Raw genomic sequence first — 10,332 nt, forward strand, 5'->3', positions numbered from 1 at the left:
TAGCTGAAGTTCACTTGTTCGGCACTTTTTCCCTACTAGGTGCAAAGGGAAGTTGGGTAGATGAGGTCTACTTGAGAACAAAATTCAGGGTGTTGTTCGGCATAGTTTTTTTTCAAATATGTCCAATGTTGGACACCTTACAAACCCTTACAGAAAAGTTAAGAAAAAATGTTCTACCACAAGACTTTTGTCCGCACGAGGTGTAAAAGGAAGCTTGGTGGCTGGCTGATGTCTTTTTGAAAAAAAATCAGGGTGTCGTTCTGATTATTTTATTTTTTAAAGAATTTTAAAAGTTGGGGTCGGGCACCCTACCCCACCCGTACAGAAAAGTTAATAAAAAATGATCTATGGCAATTGTCTGCACTAGGTGCTAGGAAAGCTTGGTAGCAGAGGTGTACTTGAGAAAACTATCCAAGATGTTGTTTGGCTTATTTTTTTTTTTTTAAAGTAGATCCAAAGTTACGGTCAGACACCCTTTCCCAACCTTACAGAAAAGTTAATAAAAAATGTTTGATGGTAATACTTTTGTCTGCACTAGGTGTATTTACCTGAAGTCTATTTGAGAAAAAAATCAGGGTGTTGTCCGGCAATTATGTACGCTCTAGATGGTAAAAGAAAGGTGGTTACACTAAACAATTTACAGAAAACAGATATATATGTTCGAATGCATGTACGACTTATTGTCTGAATCATTACATTATCATTGTTGTGTTCATTTAATGCATAATTTTATAAAAGTGCCTATCTAATTTTTGTCAAACTTTTTCACTATCTTTAACATTTTGAAGACTCTCCTTGCAACAGAAAAACGTCATGTTATTCGTTATTGCTTATGAAAAGTCGGTTTTACTTGCCTTTATTGTTGAGTCAATATTTTCAACAAAATCAGATCACACTACACGTTGCCGTTATATAATATAACATAGAAAATCAGTTGATTATCTTGATCTTGATGTTTTGCATTTTTGCTAACAGCCATTCGATCAAACCTGTTTAAAAAAGTCAAAACGTTTGCCTCTAGTGTTGTCAGATTTTTCCACAAGTTTGGAAATTCACCTGAAATTAATAAAAAAAAAATGTCCATAATTGTATAATAATGAAGTAAGTAATCAGTGTAGAATAAAAATCAGTTGACACTAAATTTGTTGAAGTTCATTCAGATATTTTGTAAAAATAATCAGTAAGTTCGAATGCAGATATATGTGTTCGAATGTGTGTAAGAGTAATTGTCAACAATTTAACATTACCATTGCTGTGTTCATTTAAAGCATCCTTGTATAAAAGTGCTTACATGTATTTATATTTTGGCAAACTTTTTCACCATCTTTGACGTTTTGAACCCACGACCTTCTGGTCTCGAACTTGCTACCATGAATGTCACTCTACAGTTACCCGTACTAATAAAAATTTCGGGGAAAGTCGCTCATATATTCACCTCAAGACTCAAGTTATTAAGGATCAGAATCGTACCGACCATAGAATTAAAGTGAATAGGGGCATCTTTTTTTTGTAAATGTTTGAATCCAAATTTCATGACAGAGATTTCATCTATTTTCTGAAAATTAAAAATTAAAAATAAAATGAAACTATAATGAAATTATAAAATAAACAACTATATATTGAAAACAAGTTTATTTTTGATACATTCGAAAAATATGTTTGTCCTCAGCACAAGGACTTACACGTGCTCCTACCAACACTAGATGGATAAAGAGTCGGTGCATAACCAATCTGATTGAGATATAATGTGCAAGTAATGACATGTCTAAACCTGGTTACAATGATCTGACAACACTTCATTTTACTATTTGTTTTGGTAAATATGAGATCAGTCAATAAAATGTCAGCCTTCACATTTCGGTTGTGTCCAATTTATAGCAATCAGACAAAACAAAAGTATCCCAATGGATAAGGTCCACGTAAGCATAGCTTGGAGACACAATATCTGTAACATAATTAGATTGGTGTCTGAATTAACATAAAATAACTGCATTTATTTATTGTTTACTGAGGCCTGTTGGTCATTACAGATAGATATTTTTTTTTTAGTGAAGATGTATAGCGGTGGCTTTTAATATTTTTATGTTTATCTGGAAAACTATGAAATATTTTAAATAAACAAAGAGTGCATTGTGTCTGAATATATTTTGTAGTAAAGGTCCCAATTGAGACATTTGTTTTCGCTTAATTTTTGTTGATGTTTTATTGCTTACTATATTTATAACTTATCTATAGAGAAACCTTTTCTTGGCAGAATTGTGTAGAGAAGAACAGATTTAAAGATAAGCAAAATATAATTACAGTCATTTTCTTTCATTGGAGGTTAGGACGTGGGAAGAAACATGGGAATTTCTCTTATTTTTCAAGTCAACAACTTGAACTAGGAATAACAACCAAGATCCCCTTCCGTAAGACCAAATATGTCACCCCTCCGCCCAAACTTCGCCCCCTAAAAACACCACACACACACAGGCGAACAATTACACACGGACAAGGTACAGAGCTTTTGCAATGGGTCCCCTATTTTTGTTGAAATTAAAACTAATCTAATTCAAGAAACACAAAGTACATGTAAAGTGTCTCATCTTAAACAAATCAATGTAACTTTTCTTTGTATGTGTGTTACAATCATTAAATACCTCTCTCCTTGTCTTATAAAACGTAAATTGTATGAAAATCAGAAGTGTTTGCGTCTGTTTGAGCAATTTTTAACTATGAGCGGACACGAGTACAATGAAAATATCTCAATGTTTTGTTGATACTTAACTGTTTTCAATATAATCGCGGAACTCGCGTCCGCTCATGTTAAAAGTTCAATAATTCTACACCAAAAATACATTGATTTTATGGATGTGTCGATAAGATGTGAACCAACGACAGGAACGAACTTGTAAATTTCTACTACATAAATACAAGGGGTAGCCAAAGTACTGGATTTAGACAGGATTATATGATCACAAACAGGAATTCCTTTTCAATAGTGTATACCTGGTCCTTCCTTTGTCATTTACATTTAAAAGATATAATATTATAAACAAAGTACTATTCTCAATATAAATCCTATTATTTTGAATACAAATTAATTGGTTTTTAATCCTTGTATGATTAAACTAAATATAAAAATCAATGCTATCTCATTGATTTGATGCAAGTTCTTTTAAGATCTATTAAGACTTCAGTAAATGAATGGACTCAACTTATAAAAGCCTGAACGAATACATAATCATTTAAATGGTTTAAATCACGAACTTGCAAACTAATGAGTCTCATAGTTTCTTTTTCTTTTTAAAAAAGATAAATAACTATGCATATTCATTAAAGTATATCAGAGCAGTTTCTGAGTGCAGAGTCAACAATTATGTTTTAGACCACAAGTCATAAAAAAGTCACATTTCATGTCAATATGAAAATGCTTTGAATAAGAGAGATTAAAATGCACGTTTAAGACTTTTGCATTTTAATACTTTTGCAGGATTCCTTCATCACACAAAAATAAAAAAAATGGGAATAAACCAGACATGACTTATAACAAGCAACCGTCTTCCAAGCAGCAGGAAGTGCACATAGTCATATTTCCAAAATACCTGTGTTTACGTCCAGTTTTTTGGAGTTTGAGCTGTTGGTTGTTGTGTACATTTCAGTTTGTTGTGTTATTTGTTGGTTGATGTGTGTACATTTTAGTTTGTTGCGTTATATGTTGGTTGGTTGTGTCTCTGTCATTTTGGTGACCTCGTTTTATTTTTTTGTCTTTTTGACACATTGTATGTAAATAAGATGAAGTATGCGTGTCAAAGAGACAATTCTCCATCAAAGTCATAATCAGATTCGGAACAACCCCTCAATGTTATAAATAACCCTTTGATTAGTTTTTTTATTTGTAAAACACATTTTTAGTACAAAAGGGCTCATATCTATTTTATATAAAGAATTTTTTTACAAGAACTTTATATTTATCCCGAGACTACTACGCATGTGTTATAGTAGTCTCAGATCTATCTGGTGTTATATGGTTAAAACCTGTCCCAGAATTTTGTAGTATTCTTAGACTCTAATATATATTATCTGCTTCGATATTATTCAAAATTAGTTGGCCCCTCTTTTAGAAAAGTTGTTTCAGTATTATGAATCCCCCTATTTAAGTTAAAATATCAAGTCGACGTTTTCCCTAGTAATATTTCTCCTTGCCTGAGGGACAGTCCCTCGTTTATTTACAAAGCGATTATTCATTTTGGGGGGGGGGGGGGGTCCAAACCTGATAACAAATACAGGTCAAAGACAGGGTTATAATAATACGGACTTCAACACAGGGCTTTGACCCAGACAAACAGCACGCCATAAAGGATCCCAAAATTACTTGTGTAAATAATTTAAACAGGAAAACCAACGATCTCATCTATATATACAAACAGGAAAGGCGCATACACATGTAGCAGTTATGGATAGTTTTGTTCCGCCGGCTTACAATATAATTGTACTTGAAGGCAGCTCATTTCCGTCAGAAATTCTGATTCTTTATTCTAAAAACGAAAATCATGATTTTCATGGGGATTGGTTTATATTTACAAAAAATGCTGTGCGGTAAAAAGACACGATTACATTTCCGGATGCGGGAAGCGGGGATATAAACATAATATTATTTTTCCGTTTATAAAAATATAGATGCAGGCGGGTCCGTCGAACAAGGAATTTAATTGGTGTGGCCCTATCTGTGGAAAAAAAGGAATAAATCATAACAGACAATTTGGCATGATTTATAAACGTAATTGTTAAAGATAGCCAATGATTTTCTTTACAAATAAGACACATGCTTAAAAGATGGAAAGAAATTTATTTCTGACCCCAATATCAAGTAAGAAACAGACTATAGACAAATTTCCAAATTGCCGCCAAATTGATTTTTCAGCGAGATTTACGCAATTTCAGAATGGCGGCCTTTAACATTAGTCCCATTGTTGTCTTGAGAAAGTAGCAACGCCGGTCGTTTCTAAGGTCTTGCTTTCTGACTGTAAAAAGGCATATTTAAATTAAACTATCACGATAACGTACCATAGCTACATCCGTAAAAATATGTTGCTGAGACATTATGGTTACTATTAAGTTAAAATCTAAGCGAATGTTAAAATATGAATCAAATAAAAGTGAACTGAGAAGAATGACGTCACGAGTACCCTAACATCGCTTAATATAAAGAATAATATTAACCATTCAAATAATTCGGATTACGATCTCCGGGCAAACGTGCAAATTTGCACAAAGATGGTGGTTCTACGTATCCTCCGTGGACTTATCCACAATATTAAAAATACTTCATACTTCACAAAATATCAACACCTAACTAGATGGATAAATAAATATATGATAAAGCTAGTAATGCATTCTATAAGTAATGACAGAATGTAATGTAAGTGAAATTCACAATTGAAGTGGGTTCGTGACATGACAAAATGGATAGAGAATCAATGTGTGTCAAAATCAGGTCTTACTGATTAATTTTTAGACTTAAAGAAACGTATTTCTCTTTTTCACCCTATATCAAACAAAGGGGGAGAAAGGGGCGAAAGATAAGAGAGGGGCATTCAAGCCCATATGTCGAAAATAAACAGACACCGATATGGCAAAAAAAAAGAAAAAGACCAATAGACTAACAATAGTACACAAAGCACAACACAGAAAACTAAAGACAAGCAACACAAACCCCAACAAAACCTTGGGTTGATATTGGGTTTTCCGGAAGGGTAAGCAGATCCTACTTCACATTTGGCACCCGGCGTGTTGCCCATACTATTACAAACCCGGTAATAAGTTTTTCTGTAGGTCACAAGTTAGTCTCTTGTTTTATAATGTTATCATACATCTATATAGTTTTTTCAGAAAATATTGTTTTCGTTTTGATTTGTTCTGGTAAATTTCATTTCGTTTCCTTCCATTCTTATTCCGTTTCGCACTTTTAACAGGTATCCACATGAAAGTCCTTTCCTCCTTTCCTTTATTTTAATAAGAAATAAAACTAATCAAATTTTCGAAAAGCAAAAATTATCAAAACTGTACGTTCAGTTTAGTATCAATTGGGGTGTAATACCACCAAATTATGGTACGTCACATCCGGTTGTATACGTAAATAGGTCGATAAAAATATTCCCTTGCATTTGACAGTTGTAGGTAATTAATCCTACATATTATTGCAGTTACACATTTATGTGTCATAAACATATGTCTTGGGTATTTCAAGACCTCCATTATTTTTTTATTTGGGATTTCTGTTGAATATTTTGTAAGCTTGAGGTTACATTGTGACTAAACCTTGTACACATATAAAATAAGGGGATAATTTGATTGGTTAACTTCCAATGATGGTTATTTTCTTATATGCAATGAAATGTTATGTGATTTTTTTTTCTATAGTACTAGACATGATAAAACTTTACCGGTGCTTAGTATTTCTTTATTTGAAACAAAGATGAATTCTGCACATTTTTTTGAAAAGTGCAAATTTAACAAAGACTAATAGGGGAAAATCAATGGTGGTATTACACCTTCAGAATTTAAATACCAACATAAATAGTGAAATAATGTCAACAGTTGTCAAGCAGTTATCATGGATTAAGACAGATGTGAAAATAAAAATAAAAAATACACCAAGATTCATTGATTGTTCTCAGCAGATTAGAAGTAACTCACCAACTATTAGTACAGACTTCAAATGCCGTGAAGATGAACAGCACTGATGAAGAGTAAAAAAAAACTAACTATAAAAATGAACAAAATTTATTCAGATTTAAAGAAAACCCAAATGTGTAAGTCACATGACACACCAGTATCACGAAATGATAAATCAGGAGATTTTAGAGGTGATAGGAATGGTTAAAGTCTAAATGAAAATAACAAGCTTGGAAATTCTCAAGAAAAATGTTAAAAGTACACAAAATTGAACAATTGAAAATATTCCTAAAGCTAATCTTTGGACAATAGGTTCATCAATAGTTAAAGACTTGAACGGCGGAAGGATTGATAGAAATAAAATTACACAAACTAATACACTGAGAGACAAAAATGTGTTTGGCGCTTCATAATTTATTAAATAAGGAAAAGTAAGTGCAGAAAATGTACTTTTTCTGATAGGATCAAATGATCTTGAAAGAAAAGAAGCTGATCGTACTAAAAGAAGTAGAATATCTAGAAGAAAAAAAAACACAAAGCATACTTCCAGCAACTAAGATCATTCTCGCAGAAGTTCTACCTCGTTTGTTGAGGGACCAAGATCAGTCTAAAGAATTTGAACCCAAACGACTTCAGTTAAACATCTTACTTAAAGATTACTGTTTTGGCAAAAACATACAATTAGTAGAATATAGTAATATGAGAACAACAAACGATACTGATGGAATTCATCTTAATGAAGTAGAAGTAATAATCATGGTGAAATGTAGCAAGGAAATTACCAACCCGTTACTTGGTATTACTACACCAGATACAATGCAGAGAAGTCCAGACAAACAATATAGAAACCAAAACTATCAAAACAGACAATATCAAAACACAACAAAAAATGTAGGGTACAAACATAGCTTTTACAATAGAAATACAAAGGATAATAATACACAAAATAGAAATATGAGTTATAACAATTAAAATTGGCAAAATGAAACTGAAATATGAATCAAAATTGGCAGAATCAGTACCAAAATGTAAACCGTCAACAATACAGTAACAGTAAAGACAGCTTACTTCCAATGTTAGAATTAATGCTTGTGTTGGTTAATGCAGTTTAAATAAAACAGAGAAATAGCCGTGGCATAATGATGGATCAAGTTTTTTTTTATACATTGTACATGTACATCTTGGATAAATTTTAACTCCCCGCTAAGTCTAGGTATTTAATTCTTTCAAAATTCAACTAACAGATTTGGAAAACTAACAAATTTTAGAATTTATGTTCATAAACAAATTTAAAATGTGTTGAAACAATGTGTCAACAGAAATTAGAAATCAGACTGGTTATAGTATATATACTAGATTGTTTAAAATTTGTTTTTTTATAAATTATCTTTTGTTTAATAGAAGTATACCATAAGAAAGATGTGGTCCTTGATAGATTATTATGATCTAGAATACAACGTTTGCAATACTGTAAAACAGTAAAATTTGTACATAGTCATGATAACAAGATATAGTGATATGTTATCATAGTAGAACTGCTAAAAAAAAAGGAAAAAGAAATAATTATTAATTATTTTCTATATACATTTTACCTTAATACCTCACTGGGGTAAAGCTGATGACCGTAACTGCATTCACGGTCATCCCAAGATGTCGGACGAAAAATTAGGTAAGTATTTTTATTGTCTGTTAAGGTGTTTCTACATCATTTTCTTTACAAAGCATACATTGGTACGATGTAAATTTATAAAAGATTCGCACGGAAGTCACAAATCTCTACCGAGGAACGTGTATAGAACGGAAAATTGGATTTGAAAAATTCGCTAAAATGACCGTAAATCATCTTTAAAATATTTTCAAGATGACCGTAACATATGATAAGGATGACCGTGATTGGTAAAATGATGACCGTAATTTCGGAAGGATGACCGTAATTTATAAAGGATGACCGTACCTTTCATAGTATAACCGTCATTTCTAAGAAAAATCCGTCTTTTGTATTACCTTTTTTGTATCAAATAATTAATCGTGTTGGTGAAAGACGTATTTATAAGACAACATTAGTTTAAACAATATTTATTCAGATAATTCATCATGATACGATATTATACAAAGGAAATAATATTCAGGATTCAGAAACAAGCAATTTGCTTTTACACATCTGTCTCCTTTACAAAAATAATTCACTTATTATAGGATTAAACACATTTTTTCTAGAGGTTATTGATGTGTAAACCGGGGCGGTTAACTCACAAACTGAATAAAAGTCCGAAGGACTTTTATGTCAAGTTTGTGAGTTAGAGACCAGGTTTACACATCAATAACCTCTAGAAAAAATGTGTTTAATCCTTATAATTCTTCAGCCAAACATACGCGATTATTAATTTACATTATTATTATGAAGGCTACTATATGTACCATCAGAAGCACAATAAAATGTCGTAGCTAAGGAGTACGCCGCCATCTTGACTTTCTTAAAAACTTAAATGTTCGATAAATGTAACAGAATCTAAAATGAACTACACTACCAATAATTTACCCATACTTTTTTGGTACATTTCTACCCTCGTGCATATCAGTACTGTTAGGAAAGACTGAAAACTTATAATGTTATACTTTCAATGAAATCAGTACTGATTTTGTCAGTACTGTTTCAGTACTGATTTTGACAGTACTGTTTTAGTACTGATTTTGACAGTACTGTTTCAGTACTGATTTTGACAGTACTGTTTCAGTACTAATTTTGACAGTACTGTTTCAGTACTGATTTTATCAGTACTTTTTCAGTACTGATTTTGACAGTACTGTTTCAGTACTGATGTTGTCAGTACTGTTTCAGTACTGATTTTGACAGTACTGTTTCAGTACTGATTTTGTCAGTACTGTTTCAGTACTGATGTTGACAGTACTATTTCGGTATTGTTTTTTTCAGTACTGTTTCAGTAGATTTGGTGTTGTTAATCTTTTTAACTTGAATGTTAATTGTTTCAAAAAATATTTGGAACTGAAAACTTTTAAACTCGGCAAGTATAGTATGCTATATAATAATTTGTGGCATATTTTGTATCTTTTGTAGATATCTCTGATTAAGTGTTTATCATTAGAGAAGTTTTTACAATGTGCATCTCAGTACAATTGGTATCCAAATATAGGTTTGATAACAATATTATTATTATCCTTTTTTAGCTGGTTACGTTTTTCTCTTAGACTATATCACCCTGCTGCGCAACTTTTTTTTAATGACGTGAACATGACCAAGGAAAATTATCAAGCTTACTCTCGTCTATCGAAATACTTTTGAAGCGAAGGAGAAAACAACAGAAATGAAGCAAGATAAGCAGTGTATCGGATTTTACCCATTAGGAGCACCTGAATTCACTCCCGGTTTTTAATGGAGTCTGTGTTGTCTTTTATGTATTTTTCAAAGTGTTGTTGTAAATGCCCTTTTGTTTTGTGATTCTTTGCTTACTTCTTGATTTTGGTTGTGAATGTCTTTCAGTGTTTATAAAAATAATACGCATTAGGAGCACCTGAATTCACTCCCGGTTTTTAATGGAGTTCGTGTTGTTTTTATATATGTATTTTTCAATGTGTTGTTGTAAATGCCCTTTCGTTTTGTGATTCTTTGCTTACTTCTTGATTTTGATTGTGACTGTCTTTCAGTGATTATAAAAA

This window comes from Mytilus trossulus, unplaced genomic scaffold (genome assembly GCF_036588685.1).
Source record: "Mytilus trossulus isolate FHL-02 unplaced genomic scaffold, PNRI_Mtr1.1.1.hap1 h1tg000110l__unscaffolded, whole genome shotgun sequence".
In the NCBI taxonomy this organism is placed as follows: domain Eukaryota; kingdom Metazoa; phylum Mollusca; class Bivalvia; order Mytilida; family Mytilidae; genus Mytilus; species Mytilus trossulus.